The sequence below is a fragment of the Accipiter gentilis genome, chromosome 11 (genome assembly GCF_929443795.1).
Source record: "Accipiter gentilis chromosome 11, bAccGen1.1, whole genome shotgun sequence".
NCBI lineage: Eukaryota > Metazoa > Chordata > Aves > Accipitriformes > Accipitridae > Astur > Astur gentilis.
The window spans coordinates 18,701,696-18,720,656 of NC_064890.1; the positions used below are offsets into that span (position 1 = coordinate 18,701,696).

The following is an 18,961-nucleotide window of genomic DNA, read 5'->3' on the forward strand; positions in this document are numbered from 1 at the left end:
AACTAGTGTACTAACTGCGGAAGCTGTTTACCCAGGTTGTCCCTGCAGACCAAGTTGTGGGAAATCAGCTCAGATGACAGTGTTTCATAGGACTTTTCATGTCTCTCTCTGTTAGGAAAGCAGATTGCCTCAGTTGAGCTAAGCATAGAGTCATGAAGTCCACATAATAGAATAGAAAAGACTTTCAATTGGAAGGGACCTACAACGATCATCTAGTCCAATGGCCTGACAAAAAGTTGAAGAGTGTCATTATTAAGTGCATTGTCCAAATGCCTCTTACACACTGGCAGGCAAAGACCACCTCTCTAGAAACCTGTTGTAAGCACATCAATCCTGCATACAGCAGCATGTTCTTACTTTCTGGCAATACTGTGTACCCCAGGATGGGGTTTGCTCTCTTGGTTACCCCCTAACTCCTATTATTGTGCCTGCTGCTGTCTGTCACACACCCCTGACTCCTATGGAGCCTGCAGTCGACCAGCACCCCCAGATCCCTTTCTGCAGGGCTGCTCACCTGCCACTCTTCTCCCAATTTCTACTTGTGCCCGACTTTCCTCTCTTCTAGAAAATATTCCTGGCAGCGGTGGGATTCGAACCCACGCCTCCGAAGAGACTGGAGCCTTAATCCAGCGCCTTAGACCGCTCGGCCACACTACCCAGCTGCCTGCACTCTCTCCCTCGCCAGCAACTATAGCCTCCAGCCGAGATGTAACTTCGCAGGATGTTTTGAGACAAATAATCCCCATCCATGACTTAAATATAGTAGGAAGAAGGACCGATAATGGCTCTTTCCATAGGTAGAGACAGACGCTGCTCGCAGTGCACCACATATTTCTAGTCCCCTCGTTAGCTGTCAGGGAACATCAGCTGGAAAGTTCTAGAAATATCTCCTTGCCTATGAACCTGTGATCCCTTCCCAAGAGAAGAAGGGTGATGGTATATTTTGGGGAGAAATGTGTGTTGACTTTGCATTCAACTATATTTTCATATTTTTGGAGTGTAGTGAGACTGGGGCAATGAAACATCTGTCCCTTCATGCAAACACATGAGGCTACAAATACATATTGACCTGGTAGAAGGTCAACTGCAACAGCTATAAGATGTTGCCCCTGGATTTGAGTACCATCTACAGAAAACAGTGGGACCAAATGATCAGAAATATATTTTTTTTTTTAGTGTTAACCTCTATTATTCTACGTAATCTACCAGAGTATGCCAATTATGTCCTCACATGTTTTTGTTAAACTTCCTTAGGCTATCTCAACTTCTAAGTGCATGCATTTATCCATATATCCGCTTATCAAAATTAAAGGATACATATTGAAATATTTTCCACCCTTCTTCGTGCATCTCTCACTGTACATACAGTGGCTTGAATAGCAGCAGTATTTAAAAGATATTAATGAAAAGTAAAGGAATAAAATAACTGGTATTATCTAAGGCAAGGTAGAACTGCAAATGACAGGGAAGGACTGTTTTCAAGGACACAAGTGATAAGGGCAGATCATGTAGGCTAATTTTGATTTCAAGGCCACAACTTTGACCCACTGACTGGGATTTCCCACAGAAGCATTCAGTCTGCTTTGTTGACATTGAGATATGAGGAATCTACCATTGCCTTCACACTTTACTTTGGTGGATACTTACCCTACATGCAAAAAACAAAAATGTGTCTGATAAGTAATTTCATTTTGTCTGCCTGAATTCTTACAACTTTTGTTTCCATAGTGTTGTTTGTTGCTAGATTAAACAGTTCTTTAATATCCTCTCCTTTCTTCCTGTGAAGGTAGTTAGAAAATATATGATCTAGATATCCCCTCAGTCCTCTTTTTGTTGAGATAAATACATTGATCTCTTAAAGGCTCTGTTAACATTAAATATTCTTCGTGTTTCTGAAGGTTTCTGACATTCTACAATTTTCCAACATTTTCTTCCATTGTAAAATATAATATTGGAACTGTAGTACTCTAGTATTTGTGTAGTATTCCCCTATAGTTCTCTTCCTATACCTGTAGGAAGAGGTGAAAACATCTTCCTACTTGCTACTTCCTCTACATGCAGCCAAGGATCACTATAGCTCTTTTTTGCCATTTGTAGTTCCTTCCGAGCATTTCTTTAGGAACTCTTGCCAAATGGTTTGCCCATGACAGCCTCCCCAAATCACTTGTTGCAGTACAATTTCTTAATTTTTTTCTTATACATTCCAGAATTCTTGTACTTCTTGTATGAATCACAACACCCATCAAAAAGTATTTTAATTCTATTTTGAATGAAACTTTATTTTCTAGAAATGTAATCTTTACACAATCATCTGCAAGAAAAGAAAAAAAAAAAAAATCTGTCTTTCATTCTTTTACCACATAGAGTTCTTGGAGAGACTGTTGCTGGAGACCCAAAGTTCCAATGGCCTTGGAGAGATTTCTATTTAAATAGTAAAATTTGGGGGGCAATGGTCATTTTACTTGTGTGTTCCTTTAATTACTGGTGCCACAGGAAAGATATTTAGTACAACAGTGTATCTAGAACTCTACAGAATATAGAGAAGTGTGTGCTCTCAAAATTTACTTTGATCATCTACAGGTTTCTGCAGCACTGTATTTATCTTGCATTGCCTTGACTGTCAAGACATCATTGTTTTTATGTTCTTAGAGCAGTAAGAATGAAGACACTCAGAAATGGCATTAGAATTCCAATCGGGGTTTCTTCCAATACTATTCAGTGTAAGTAGTTGAAATAGAACATGTATTTTTATATACTCTGTAGCATTTCTTCCAAGGGGCAACTTTCTATTCACTTATTATTGTGTAGGTTATAAATTGTAGTCTGCATTTCTTCTATCAAAATGCACAGCTAGTGATATTTAACCGTAAAGAAATATATCCTTAGGCAATGAATATAGTCAGAAATTACTAGATGAATTTAACCAAGAAAAGAACGATCCCATATTGATGTAGTGCATAAATTTTCATGCGTGGGACAATGGCCCCCATTTATTAACATTTTATCTCCATATTGAAATGCCTGACCTTGCTTCAGCAGTTTTATGGCTAGCAAGATCTCTGGAAGTTCAATTTTTCCCTCTAGAAAAAGAAAACATCTATGTTGATGGGAATAAATACAACTCAGATATAATTTTTCTTTTTTCTTCAGATGTAGCAAAAAGATGAATACCCCTATAGCATAACAATTCAGATAATAAAAAGACCAACTGTCATAAAAGTGGGAGAGGAAATGCTTTGAAATAGATATCCATATCATACACAAGTGAAACACTGAAAGTAATTTTTTTAGTTATGTGGATGCTTAAAGTCATAAGTAAAGATTGCCTAATACTCATCTACATTTCTCAGAACAGCTGGGCAGGTACGCAGTAAAACCTTTGGACAAACAGTGCTACTGCAAGTGAAACTGACAAATCTAAGTTTAGGAAAAAAATCAAGAAAAGTAAGCCTCAAGTCCTTAAAATCTTGGAATGCTTAATATTTGAGGCAATTATTCATCAATATCAACTCCCAGAATATTTAATCTATTTTAAATTGGAAATATCACTGAATTAAAGACCTAATAACTATGAAAGCAAGGATAAGAACTGCCAGAAACCCATCCCCAGGAAGGTACGGTGTACTTCAGGGCTGGAAGTGGTGCCAGGACTCTGCCAGACTGAATCTTGGTCCTAGACGAATGTAACTTCACCTCTCAGGAGATACCTAAACTCTGCTGGAAAGACACTCTCAGATGCTCTTTGCCAATTCAGATGAGCTGTATGTCAGAGCTTTACTGTCCCGCATATGATGTATCTAGAGCATTGATGCCTAGTTTAGCATTCTATGAATTGCTCTCCCAGAACTGGGTGCCTGACTTCTGAAACATCATATGTCTGCCTACAGGTTTTGAAAACCACACAGGCACCTAAAAATAATAAAACAAGAAAACCTAAAACAAAACAAAAGATAACAATATCAAAAAGCTGCTAGTCCCAGCATTACATAGAAAGGAAAATAAATTTGATATTTTGTCTGAAAACTCAGAGCAACTACTCTTTACTGGGGAAGTAAAGCTCTATTTTTATATATAAAGTTAATTTAGCATCACCACCTGACAGAAGGACTCTCCAGCAGGGACTAGTCTTCTTTTTCCCTCCTGTTTGACAGACCCACACAGTTTTAAAAGAAGGCTGAGACAGTGAGAGGTGAGTATTCTTTCAGGATGAAGCAGAGGGCCAGTTTCCAGGCAAGCTAGTATAGACACAACTTTATAAGTCAAGCCATGACAGATTAATCAATAGGATTTGTTTTGAAGTGATCTGTGTTAAAAAATAAAGGAATAGACTGGTTTTATTTCTGCACAGTGAAAATACATCTGAAAGGATGCAGAATTGTGTACTCTGAGCATCACAATTTTCCTTTGTACTTGCTCCTTCCAATGACTGCTTTCTTTAAATGGAAGCAAAAAATGTAACTGTTTAAGGATCCTTAAAACCTCTGTTTGATACACAGATGTAAGACTTTTATTAGTCCTGAGACTGCCACTGGGAGTCATAATCTATATAATCCTATTGATGATAGACTGTTAGCCACAATAAATCAGCTTACTTGGTCTTAAAAATTCAGAATTTTATAGAGTGTGAGAGACTGCCTATGAGGCAGAAGCAGTAGGCCAGGACAAGAACATAGAAATGCCATTGCATAGGGAGACGGAAGAAAGAACATGATTCACAAGAACTGGAAGTGCCTGAAAATTACACTTCCAGAAGCTACCATCTGGGTATTAGCATTCCCCTGACCTGGTAAGATTAATTCCAGAGATAGCCTCCACTGAAGGAAAAGCTACATAGACTAGGACTCTTCAGCACGAAAAACAGGTGTGGGAACTCTACACAATCATGAATAGCACTCAACAGGTGAACAAAGTATGAAGTTCTGACTTGAGAAAGCAAACAAATTAAACTAACTGGCAGCTTCAAAATAAGCAAGAGGAGACGCTCCTTCACATGATAATAACTAAATAATGGAATTGTTTTCCATGTGATGCTTACTTACCAAAAGATTACATGGCTTCAGAAAGGAGTTAGATAAATTGATAGAAGAAAGATAATACAGGATTATTAAACCCAAAGACATTATCTTCAGTATGTGTAAATTTGAACCACAAAATGTTGCAGTTTGAGAAAATATCCATAAATGCTTGTGTTCCTATATTCATAGAAACATAGAATGGTTTGGGTTGGAAGGGACCTTTAAAGTTCATCTAGTCCAAGCCCCCTGCAATGAGCAGGGACATCTTCAACTAGATCAGGTTGCTCAGAGCCCCGTCCAACCTGACCTGGAATGTTCCCAGGGATGGGGCATCTACCACCTCTCTGGGCAACCTGTTCCAGTGCTTCACCACCCTTATCATAAAAAATTTCTTCCTTACATCTAGTCTGAAGCTACCCCCTTTTAGTTACCGTTACCCCTTGTCCTATCACAACAGGCCCTTCTAAAAAGTCAGTTCCCATCTTTCTTATAAGCCCCCTTTAAGTACTGAAAGGCTGCAATAAGATCTCCCCAGAGCCTTTGCTTCTCCAAGTTGAACAACCCCAACTCTCTTACCCTCTCCTCATAGGGTATGAGTTGCATGCCTCTGATCATTTTTGTGGCCCTCCTCTGGACCTGGTCCAACAGATCTGTGTCTTGCTAGACATTCATTATTAGATGCTGTCAGAGGGAGTGCTAATCATTACCTCTGCAAGGCTTAGTTACTCTGTCTTGGTTTGTTGTATGTACTAAATAGGCTGTGAAGTGTTGAGAAGGATGGAAGATCTGTACTAGGTTTTAAGGTGTTCAGAGAGTATTAAAAGCATCTGATCTGAACTATGCAGAACATAAAGACAGTTTTACAGTGTGTAATACCAGTGTCTAGCCCACAACTTAATTAAAATGGAGCATCTAAAAACATCCAAGATGGATAAGAGATTTCAAGTGCTGGATGTTTCTTGAAGAAGCAATGACAGGCCAATTCAGCATACTTTCTTCATGGAATTCAGCCCTCACTTGGTAGCTTGTTCTCTGAGGAACATGGCTAAATTTGCTAGTCTTGAAACATTGGCATGAGAGCAAGGTTTAAACAGGGCTAACTATCCATTTGCTCTCAAAAAAAAAAATCCATCTTGCAGTTGCCATCTGCATAGATACAAACATGGACAGATCTCAGCTTGGTTATTTTGACGCCAATGTTCTTCTGAAGCTGACCCATTGAAATGCATTGGCAGACGGGCTGCTCAAAATAAGAGTATAACCTGTGAACAAAAGCATATTGAAAGCGTTAATAAGATTATTTTGAAAAGAAATGGTAATATGGTAGAATTAAATTGTGATATAAGTTATACTCTTAATGAGAAGTAAGGTAAGCTGCAGTTGCTTTGGGGTTTTAAATATAGCATGAGTAAAAATGAATAGAAACCTGAAAAAGAGAAGTTACACTGATGATACGCTGTACAGATATTTAGAGGATTGAAAGGTATTGTAAGGCTTTCAACAATGGAGTTCAGATTGTTGCATCTTTCATTTTGTCTGTGTCATTTAATTTTGATTCCTGGTTGATGAGTGAGTATTTTCCAAACAAGCTATTGGGTCATTTTTCCTCCCCCCACCCTCAACAGAAATCAGATCACAATTTTCTCTGCTTGTTTGTTTTTCAAATTTGCTCTCAGTGTCTTCAAAAACCTTAGGGGATTTTTTGCATGGAATGTAACTTTTCCACAAATCAAGCTCTCTTGTTTGTGGTGAGTGCCCAAGTAAGTTGCATGCTGCATTTCTTTCCCCATATTTGAATGATCACGATTATTAATGTAGAGGGGAAAAAAACCAACAACCTGGCAGTTTATGTGGCTGAACATCCTTTCTCTAGACACCATCCTAAATGGGAATTTCAAAGACTATTTAAACAACAACAAGAAGCAGCTGATATTCAGAAGCTGATGTTCCTAAACCATAAGAATATTACAAGTAGTACACTGTCTTACACAAAAGATCAGCCTAGGCCAGTACCCAGCTTCTAACTGCAGGCAGTAGGAGATCCTTGGGAAAAGGGAACAGGACAAGCCTGTGTGATACTTATATTCTCCCTCAGATGTTCTTCTAGTCTTCAGTCCTTTGCTGCTCTTGAGCCAGAAGTTTTTTCCAGGTAGTTAGTGACCTTCTCCTTTTACTGCTTCCCTTTGAACCTATGTAAACTTTTAGCATGTTTAAGATCTTCTGCCAAAGAGCTAGAATGAAGCATATAGTAGAATATTTTCATCATTTCACTCCTATCCTATTTTTATATATCAGTTCTTCTTCTTGCTCAGTTTGAGGGTAGAAACTAAGGGGAAATGGCCACAGAATGAATATTCACATATGTAAATATAAAATAAAGCTTACATGAATATTAATTTCTGTGATTTTCACATTTGTTCACTGTTAACATTTTCTCCACTGACATCCAATAAGTCAGTATTGGTAAACTAATGCAGAAAGAAGATGTGCATGGATGCTCAATCTTGAGCTGCTTCCACTAGTAAGTATATAATTCCACTGGCTGGAATTAACTGTGGCCCTTCCAGTATGAAAGGGAAATTTGCAATCTGGCCTTCACTAAGACACCATTCACAGAATAAAATGCTGTTCTTACCACTTTAATAATTATTAAATTGAAAAGGTGTTGGGATCAATTAAATTAATAATTATATATAGAATAATATCACCTACTTAATCTCTTAAGCAGCATTTTGATAAACTGATTTAGGGAAAAAAATGCAAATGGCTCTGTTGGCACTGCAGGCAAATGACTAGGGCACACACTTGTCCCTGGCCTCAGGCTGAGCTAACTGGCTTGGGCATGAAGAACTACTGGATGCGAAACTGCTGGACATAACAAATAACCTAGGAACATGCTGACACAAGTTACAGTTAGTGCCACAAGGGCTGGCTGGATTTCACAGGTCAAAAGGAGACACAGTCAAACTGCACAGGTACTTGGAGGGAAGGATGGGGGAACTTTCAGAGAGTACAGTGTTTCAATACCAACTGTGGCTAGGTAACTGTACCAGCAATACCATATAAGGGTGAGATTACCTAGGTAATATTGTCAGAAATACTGAATTTGGGTACTCTTGTAGCACAGCTGGGACAAATAAGGAAAAAGTATTTACGGCTGGATGTTTATCTGGGAGGAGAAAAGGGCAGAGAAAGAGAAGTAGGACAACAGTGAAAAGAGGGATCAAGAGATGGAAAAAAGGGACAACAGAGCATGTAACCACATGACCGGTGTTGTCCGAGGGTACCTGTGCTTGATCACTACAGATAGAGCAGGACAATAAACCAGATTTGTTGTTATGACCATATCACATGAATCAAACCTGCTCTTGCTATCCAGAGGATGGGGCTGGGAGTAGGGTGAGGGGTTTCCCTGACTGCTGAGGGAAGACCCTGAGAGACAGTTAAACGTCCAGTTACCACCGTGTCAGTGCCCGTTCCAGGTCTCATGGCATCAGCAGCTACTCATTGCTTTGGCTTTTACCTTGGCTGCGTTGCCAAGGTAAAAATTAAAGGAGAGAAGAACAGCCCCCCACATCTGCCCAGTTAACCATTTAGCCCAGTTTCTCATCTGACAGTGACCGCTGACACCAAAGAGAGAAAAAGCATAAGAACAGGTCAAGATAGAGTACTGTCTCCTCCAGTAGGCCCTCTCTTCCATTTATAACCCTACTTGAAGATTACATCTGCTTTTCAGCTCTTAGTAAACCCATTTATTTATTTGCTGTCCATCACATTCTGTGACAAGGAATCTGGAAGCTTAGCTGTGCATTGTGTAAAAAATATCTTGACTTGCACAAGTTCATTATCTTGACTACTTCTTTTATAAATTGGAAGGGAAATTTGATTTTTACTTCATGAGGATCACATTATATGGAAAACTTTACACTCATTCACATTTTGATTGTATTTGAAAACCTTTTCTTAGAAACAAGAAAGAGATGCCATGGTGTAGTTCAGAAGCATCATGCATGGAGCAATGCACTGCAGCCCATATTTGGCTCCTAAAAATCTAGGCCCCTTGTTATCCTCCAAAGTCTGTAAAGAATGAGGAAACTACTCATTAAAATATCAGTAGGAAATAATTTAACATTGTTTAATGTAATGTGTTAAAGAGGAAGTTTAATTTATCAATTTTTATATAAAGAATGAGGGCTGGTTACTATTTTGAACATAAATTAAAGCCCAGAAGACTAATATGAAAAAAAAGAATTGATTTCTAAGACTGGAACAAAAGTATTATGTATCAGACTCTTTTTTTTAACATAAAACAAACTAAAAATATGAATACATGGTATTAGTCAATGAACTGATTTCTCATACATGTTCAGCTTCTGGAATGATGGGAGTGGAAAGTGTATAAATGCTACTAAAATGCCATTCTGTCTCTACTTGCTCCCGCAGTCTCAAAAGCAAATAAATCTTGTTGCAATGTTGCAGCAGGTGAAATGAGAAAAACTGTGTTGTATTTACAACAAAACATTCCACAGAATTCAACCACCTGGTTCACCAGTTTATCTGAAAAGTAGAACTACAAAAATATCAGAATAACTGGTATGCAATCATTATTACTGTCTGACAGCTTTAAATCAGAAGAATAGAAGTCCATCTAAATCATTGAGTATAAATATATTTTTAAAAAATCACAATCTCCCCCCCCCCCCCCCCAAACCAAACCGTGCTATTTACTAAGCTGTATTTGAAAAATAAAAATAAAAATTGTGGAAATGAAAGTCAAAGAAGGTTTAATTTTGCCTTCTTGACGTAAAATATGAACTTTAAATAAGACTTATGTGAAGCTCATCTATGCACAGGAGTCTAGCTTACCACTAAAACCAGAAAAAGATATTTCAAAATATTATTTAAAATATCTCTCTCAGTTGAAAAGAATGATCATAGGTCTTCCCATGGCAGAAGAGCCAGTGACAAAAGGGAAGTGTCGGTAATGAAGTACTGAATGGAGGTTTGTCATCATCAAAAATTAGAACTATGGTAAAAATGGGAAAATATTTTAAGGAAATGTTCTTCATATAAGTAAGATCAGCATTATTAAGATTTAATAGCTGGACATTAAACAAGGTGGTAAGGAGACAGACTGACATCTTCTGTTAAATCCTAACTAATCTTTCATATACTAAAAGACAATGAGACAGAAAGCAGACTTGTATCGCAGAGAAAGAAGGGTGTGAAATGGGGCAGTGTACTGAAATAGCATAGCTTATGGTGAAATAAACCAAATTAGTGTTATTAAGTGAATATGATGAACTAGCATGCACACAAGTCAGATGACTCTTACGGCAAGGAAATAGATAGGTAAATGAAATTAAAGTGCAGAGACATGAACCAAAACATCCAGAGCCTTAAGTCAGCACTTACATTTGAAACATGCAAAACTGAAAGTAACTGAAGCTGCACAATCTTATCGGAGAGGCTCTGTAGCATGTGTCAAAAATCTGGAAAAGCTCTGTGATCTGCTTCAGTATTTTGGATTCAGGATATGACCAGATTTATTCCTACGAGGATGGGAGGTGCTTTAAGAAAAGACAGGCTAGATCTTAGAAAAACATTGTAGTTTTGATAGAATAAAGTGCTGGCAGGAGGACAGAATAGAAACTATGGTGGACATTTGGCACCTCTACTCACTGTTATATCTAATTAGGTATAAAAAAATGCAAAACTGTTAACTGATGTATTTAGAAATAATCTCTTGCATGCATATTTTGAAGGGGGAGAGGCATGTATTATATTCTTAGAGGAAGCCACCAGTATTTGGAACCTGTGAAAAATGATTCTACATATTCATACTTACAACTTAAAAATAATCACAAAATAACTAAATACTCAACCAGATTATACAATTCAGCTAAACAGATTTTGAAACTTGGGAGATGCAGATCACACAGCACATCATCAGGAAAAATGCTGATTCACCATCTTGCACCAAACTTATTCTAATGGTCTCTTCCAATTCATTTCTGGACCAACCCCAAATTACCTTTCTGCCTTTCATTACTCAGAACAGCACATAAGAATTCAACTATTGCCTTCAAAATTAACTCACCTCTTGCATTATCAGGTTCATTAAAAGCCCTCCAAAACAAGTCTCCCTGCCATGTCTCCACTGGGTTTCATAAGTCTTTTCAATTTATCACAGTTTCAACATCCTTAGTTCTCCATTTCAGTTTTCAGTGGTTTGTAATTCTCCCGAAGTCATCTTACCTTCTGGAATCTAGTTCCTTTTATGTTTCTGGCAACTCCTTTTTTGCAAGTAGGCTACTTTTTTTCCTGAAGGTTTCATTTTCTAGAGTTGCATCTTGTGAATTGTGGGTAGAAATATATGGAAAGATAACTGGACTTCTTTTAAACTACCCCTAACTGAATACATGGGGGTTTTGTTTGGTTTGGGGTTTTTTTAGACTTTCTCAATGACTTTCCTTAATTACCTGTTTCCTTATTCTGCGGGGTGACTGCACCTCAGACCTGACATGCAAAAAGTGTCACTGTCCCAAATGCTCTGGGGCACAGGTACAATACTACTTTCACCAGATAGAGATGCTTCTGCAAGAATCTTACAAATGGAACCACTTCAGAATATTGTTCACTACCATTCATTCCTACCTACTATTCATTGTTTAAAGTCCAAAACACATTATTTTTTCCCAAAAAAAGTAAATTAGTGGGGGGAAAAAAGTCCAACAGATGTCTCCTGCTTCCTAATTATTTTGCACTGTTTAATGACTTTGTGCAAATTTATTAGAAGACTATTAACATATAGTTAAAACTCTCAATTCAAAAATTTGGTTCATCTGCCCAAATCTCTTTACTGTATGAATACTATAGATTTTGTCTTGTTTCTCACATGTGAAAGGTTAATAATTCTGTGTGTTATAATAAACTGGCTTTTTTTTTGCCTTTCCATCTAGAAGGCACATAATAAATTCTTCCAGAGGTTAAAAAGCCCTTGAAATTGAAGCACAAGGAGAACACAGAACATTGAGGCAGTGCAGATCTCAATGGGATATAGAACACTACAGTATGCAAATTCATATGCCTTGATTTAAATAACATATTAGCATATTAGTTTAGCAGGAGTGTATAAATCAAAGAAAACTGACCCTTAACTTTATCTACTATCCTTGAATACTATAGGAACAAAACAGATGCCCTCACAATTCCCTTTCCAAATACCCACCCACACTTTACAAAAAGATAAAATTTCATAAAGTTGTTAAATTTAAGACCACCATTTCAGAGCTCAGATACCTGGGGCTAAGCTCTGTCAGATTTTGGAATTAAGCTCATTAAGTTGCTTATAAAACCCCTTTTCTCCTCTAGTAGGATGGTGGTGATGAAAGGTTGTGTCCGAGGAACTGCAGGTGTCTTTGATGGACAGCCTGCTTCAAATGAGTTGAAGTTCTTGCTTTCTTTCCTTCCCTTCCTGTCTGCTAGGGAGAGTGGTATTACAAAGCAAGTGCCCTCTCCTACTGTTTTATCCCCTTGTACCAATTCTCAGAAAATGTGTGGGGGCGTGTCCTTTTATTTTTAAATAGGATACAGGTTAAGAGAGACTTTTTCAGCATCCTCAAGCTGAGAACAACAATGTATATGAAAACATAAAAAAGAGGATGTTAAAAAAAAGACCAAGTTTTGTGTTGGTCTTTTGAGAGGGAAATTGTGCTTTAACCATAAGTCAGAAAAATTCCTATTCTCCATTCGTGACCCATGGAGTTAAATATCTATTGGTAATTTTAACAACATTACTAAATGAATGTGAATATACATTTTGTCCTTGAATGCTATTTGTTTGTCAAGGCACCTACTATGTTTGTACAATATATTTATTTGTACAGGAAAATCTACTTTACTTTCAAAGTCATACCAATGCTTGACTGAGGTGAAACTCCCAATATGTTTTCTGCAATAAAAATGCTCTTTACAGAGGAAGTTTCACTTTATGAATTTTTTTAAGATAAAAATGTACAAACCCAAAATTACCCTGGCTTTTTTCCAGTGCTGTAAATTCACAATACGAAGGCCTGTTGGTGATGTATCATAACAAACCATGAAACAGATTCACACAACATGATGCTAATAACGAATTCTGGAGAAGAAAAAAAAAAAGAGGGGGGAATAAAAGCATCTTTTTTGGAATCCAATTTAAAATTATACCAATGGATGAAGGCAGATGGGACAGTGAAATATTTACAGATTCCAACTACCATCTGTCCATAATTTATTATCCATCTGATTGTAGGCTATTGTTGTTTTTCTGCTATCATTAAACACTTGTTATTTATCTTGTTACACCACTTCTGCATTTAACATTGAGACCTTCACAGATTTGAGTGCTGTTATCTCCAGTGATCTATAATTTATGTAAGTCCTTTTGGTGTCCTTACTTCTGTTCACCAGGCATCTAAAAGTGAATATTGCTCTGAGCTTAGATTGCTGATTAATTAATTTCTACCTTCTCTATCCCTGCATTGCAGCCTTGGGTTATGAGTTTAAAGTAATAATTCACTGTTACATATAGTTTGTCAAGTTAAATTCTGCAAACTTCTGATAGAGTCCAATTTCCATGCTACATTTAATAGCTGGTCCCTTAGAAATTAATCCCTTTCTATCTGTGATTTATTTTTTCTTCTGCTGCTTAGTGACAAAAATGGATTTTTCCCCCTGATCTGCTGTAATCTGGCTGCCTTTCCTGTAGTAGTCAGTGTAAATGACGTGACTCCATCTGCTACTTTTTTCTCCCTTGTGTAGTTTTAGCTCTGAAAATTACAACGCAAGTTAGAGTGTCACAGCTGCAGGTGGCAGAACTACATATAGCTCTAAGTAGAGATTAGTAGCAGTGCCAAAGTTTGAGTACAAATCTAAACATTCCCAGCACTTGTGTGGACATGAAATTCCTCATCCAGTCCCTAGACATAGAGTTTCCAGAAATCACCCAAAAGCCAGCTACCTTCCATTACTATTTTCCATTAGTGCAGTGAGGTTTGTTTCCATGCTGCTGAACCCATGCAACTAATTCTGAATTCAAAGTAACCTGCTACCTTCCCTTTACCAGCACATGTTCACTGAAGGTGGACCCATCATCCTCTAGAAATTAGCCTTTTTTTGCTTGGCATCAGCTTTCCTACCTTTTCCATGTCTATAGTGAGGAACATAACTAAAGATCTGGATTTAAAACTACAGAACCTGTGGAAAATATTTTACTTTTTTTCAAATTCATTTTCATCCTGAATTGAGACAGATAATCAAGCTACCAATTCCTCTAAGAAATGGAGTACTCAAGAAAAATAATAAAACTTTGAAATATTTCACTTCTATTTCTTGAATGAACTCAGAACACTATTACAGGTTTGATTTAATAGAGTTTCCTTCTCCCAGGTTTCCACAGAGTCTCAACAAATTATCTCATAGTGTGGTTCAAACCTCATTTCCCATGGTTCACAATTATTTTAGTAAGGATGACACTACACTGTAGAAGACTTCTTTGTAGCCTCCAAGGTTTATTTCCTCACTTTCAACTCTAACAGATTTATTGTTCCATTTTATAAATTTAGACTTTTGTCTCTCAGCACAGACCCCTTCCCTCAAGCTTTTCACTCTTTCCTCTAGTTCTCATTTCCATATATCACTGCCAGTCCTGACCTCCCCATCCTTCTCTCCAACAAGGACAACTATCTCATTCTGCACCAAATTCAAACACTTAAACAAGGAAAATTTCTGACCTAAATGTGCAGCACATCAGTATGATAACATTTTTTGGAACACTAAACAAACAAAAAAATTAGAGGTGTATTTGTAGACTATTGATCCTCAGATTTGATTTCTTGGCTACAATTTGCAAAAGTGCATTCTTTCCCTCAGATTTTCTCTCTTTATTTCATGGAAAGAGATCTAGCTTTAGTCAGGACCTAAGCATCAAGCCACAAAATACAAAGAAGAAATTTTCAAAAGATATTTATCCAGTAACTACCAAAGCACTTTGATTTCAGCAGGCACTGGCTAGCATCCCAAGCTTTGTTTAATATTGTAAGTAGGAAATTGGTTCTAAAACATTTATAACTTCTTGGAGTCAGTACTCGTAATGAGAGTTCCCTAACCATCACATAGATTAATTCTTTAGCTTATAATGTGGTCCATGTCTGCTGGTAAAGCTAGAACACTGGGCAACCAGGAATACAAAAGCCACTGAGACAGGAAAAGGTAAGAGGAGTGTAAATGTGATCTAAATGTTATGGCATTTGGTTGTGGATGTCTATGGTCCTACGTCCTGTTCCCAAAATCAGTATCATTTTAATCCAATATAAAGTATGATCACACACCTAGGAACAATTTCCAATGACAGAAACCTAAACACCTTTAGAAGTTCTGATATTTTACAACATATTACTTGTATAAATGTATCATTTCTATCCTCTTACAATATGTAGGAAGCACCCCAAGATCAACTGATATTCTTGCAATAAAGTATTGCAGTAATAATGTGATGTCAGCTGAAGTGAGCACCATTTGTGGAGTATTGGATTAAAGACTGCAATATCCTGAAAATTCTTCATTATTGGTCACGGAATCATAGAATGGTTTGGGTTGGAATAGACCTTTAAAAACCATCTAGTCCAACCCCCCTGCCATGGGCATGGACACCTTCCACTAGACCAGGTTGCTCAAAGCCCCATCCAACCTGGCCTTGAACACTTCCAGGGATGGGGCATCCACAACTTCTCCGCGTAACCTGTTCCAGTGCCTCACCACCCTCATCATAAAAAATGTCTTCCTTACATCTAATCTAAACCTACTAGCTTTCAGTTTAAAACCAATGCCCCTTTTCCTGTCACTAAAGGCCCCATTAAAAAGTCTGACCCCATCTTTTTACAAGCCTCCTTCGTAGGCCGCAATAAGGTCTCCCCAGAGCCTTCTCTTCTGTGGGCTGAACAACCGCAGCTCTCTTACCCTCTCCTCATAGAATATGAGTTGCATGCCTCTGATCATTTTTGTGGCCCTCCTCTGGACTCATTCCAACAGGTCCGTGTCTTGTACTGGGGACCCCAGAACAGGATGCAGTACTCCAGGTGGTGGTCTTATGAGAGTTGAGTAGAGGAGCAGAATCACCCACCTCAATCTGCTGGCCATGCTTCTTGTGATGCAGCCCAGGATATGCTTGGCTTTCTGGGCTGCAAGCATACACTGCTGGTTCATGCCCAGTTTTGCATCCACCAGCATCCCCAAATCCTTCTCCATGGGGCTGCATCACAAGAATTTGTCTTGAAGTCTGTATTGATATTGGGGATTGCCCTGACCCAGGTGCAGGACCTTGCACTTGGCCTTGATGAACTTCATGAGATTTGCATGGGCCCACTCCTCAGTGATGTCAAGGTCCTTCTGGATGGCAACCCTTCCCTCTAGAGAATCAACTGTACCACCCAGCTTGGTGTCATCTGCAGACTTGCTGAGGGTGCAGTCAATCCCACTATGTCGTTAATGAAGATACTAAATATTACTAGTCCCTTCAGGGACACCACTCATTACTGATTTCCACTTGGACACTAAGCCATTAACTGTAACTCTCTGGACATGGCCATCCAGCCAATTCCTTATCCATCTAACAGTCCATTCATCAAACCCATATCTCTCCAATTTAGAGGTAACAATGTTGTGGGGGACCATATCAAGGGTCTTACACAAGTCCAGGTAGATGACATCCGTCGCTCTTCCCTTGTCCACTGATGCAGTCACCACATTGTATAAGACGACTAGGTTACTCAGGCATGATTTGCCCTTGGTGAAGCCATATTGGTTGCCTGTGATCACCTCCTTGTCTTCCAGAACTTTCATCATGTCTTCTAGATGGATATGCTCCATGATCTTCTGGACATGCAGGTGAGGTTGACTGGTCTGTAGTTCCCAGGGTCCTCCTTTTTTACCCTTTTTAAAAATGGATGTGATGTTTCCATTTTTCCAGTCACTGAGGACTTTGCCTGACTGTCATGACTTTTGAAATATGATTAAGAGTGTCTTGGCAACTACTTGAGCCGATTCTCTCTGGACCCTGGGATGCATCTTATCAGGTCCTATGAACTTATGTATGTTCATTTTCCTCAGATGGTCTCAAAGCATATCTTCTCCTATAGTGGGAGGGACTTCATTCCCCCAGTCCCTGCCTTTAGGGTTCAGGGGCTTGAGAGATGTGGGAAGAGTGATTGCCAGTGGTAACTGAGGCAAAAGGTTTGTTGAGTACCTCATCCTTCTCTATGTTGATTGTCACTGGTTCTCGTGCCTTATTTATCAGCAGCCATACATTTTCTTTAATCTTCCTTTTCTGGCCAACGTACCTCTAAAAGCCCTTCTTATTATTCTTTGCATCCTTTATGTCATGGTTTAACCCCAGCCAGCAGCTAAGCACCACGCAGCTGCTCACTCACTTCCCCCCACCCAGTGGGATGGGGGAGAAAATCTGGAAAAGAAGTAAAACTTGTGGGTTGAGATAAGAACGGTTTAATAGAACAGAAAAGAAGAAACTTATAATGATAACACTAATAAAATGACAACAGCAATAATAAAAGGATTGAAATATACAAATGCTGCACAATGCAATTGCTCACCACTCACTAACCGATGCCCAGCTAGTCCCTGAGTGGCGATGCCCCCACCCCCGCTCCCCCAAGTTTCTATACTAGATGTGACATCCCATGGTATGGAATACTCCGTTGGCCAGTTTGGGTCAGGTGCCCTGGCTGTGTCCCCTCCCAACCTCTTGTGCCCCTCCAGCTTTCTCACTGGCTGGGCATGAGAAACTCAAAAAGCCTTGACTTAGTCTAAACCCTACTTAGCAACAACTGAAAACACCAGTGTGTTATCAACATTCTTCTCATACCAAACTCAAAGACATAGCACTGTACCAGCTACTAGGAAGACAATTAACTCTATCCCAGCTGAAACCAGGACACCTTACCAAATTCAGCTCCAACTGTGCCCTAGCTTTCTGATCCCTACACATCTGGGCAGTGTCCCTACATTCTTCCCAGGGTACATGTCCCTGGTTCCACTGCTTGTGCATTTTCCTCTTACACTTTAGTTTGACCAGGAGGTCCTTACTAAGCCATGCTGGTCTCCTTCATTCTTTGCCCAATTCCTTACACATGAGAATCAAGAGCTCTTGCACTCCAAGAAAAAAGTCCTTAAAGAGCTGCTAGCTCTGTTCAGCAACTTTGTCCTGAGGGCAGTTTTCCAGGGGATGCCATCCACTAGTTACTTAAACAACTTAAAGTTTGTTCTAAAATTCAGCGTCCTGACTTTACTCTTCATCTGGTGCATATCCCTCAAGATTGTCATGGACATTTGGAAACTGGTTACAGACATAGTGACAGCATGGCTATATCTGCATTAGTTGTGCTGGTACTTTTGATATGTTCAGATGTCCTCTAAGGGTTTTCATCTCTGCTAGGATGAAGTCACTTGTAATACCAACAGTGGACAGTGGTGTGAGGAACTGATACACAAAGATGAAGAATGAGGCTATGGACAGATTCCAGGTGGGAAGTCACTTACAATATGATACAAAAACTAATCAAAGTAACCCAGTGAGATACTCTTTCATGTAGAAATCTTTGATTTGATCTCTTTTTATTCCTCCTGTATTAATTTCTGCTTCCTTAGTCTAACCCAGTCTTTATAGTCTAGATTTCTATTAAAATGTTGATTTTTATTTTTTTTTCTAACATCCACCCCTGGGGATGTTCAAGAATGCCTGCCTCTGGAGGTGTTCAAGGCTCAGTTAGAGGTGCCTTTGAATGGCCTGATCTATGTAGACCTGCTTTGCACAGTGAGTTACACAAGATGACCTCTGAAGGTCCCTTTGAACCTAAATTACTGTATGATTCTATAAACTCAAAATCTTCTGG

The 18,961-nt window shown here is 38.7% G+C and overlaps 1 non-coding gene across 1 annotated transcript; it reads right to left on the reverse strand.

Annotated features, from left to right (window-relative positions):
- Nucleotides 1–575: 575 nt before the first annotated feature.
- On the reverse strand, nucleotides 576–657 carry TRNAL-AAG (transfer RNA leucine (anticodon AAG)). The gene has a single exon. It is a non-coding gene; the product is annotated as a tRNA-Leu (tRNA).
- Nucleotides 658–18,961: the final 18,304 nt, after the last annotated feature.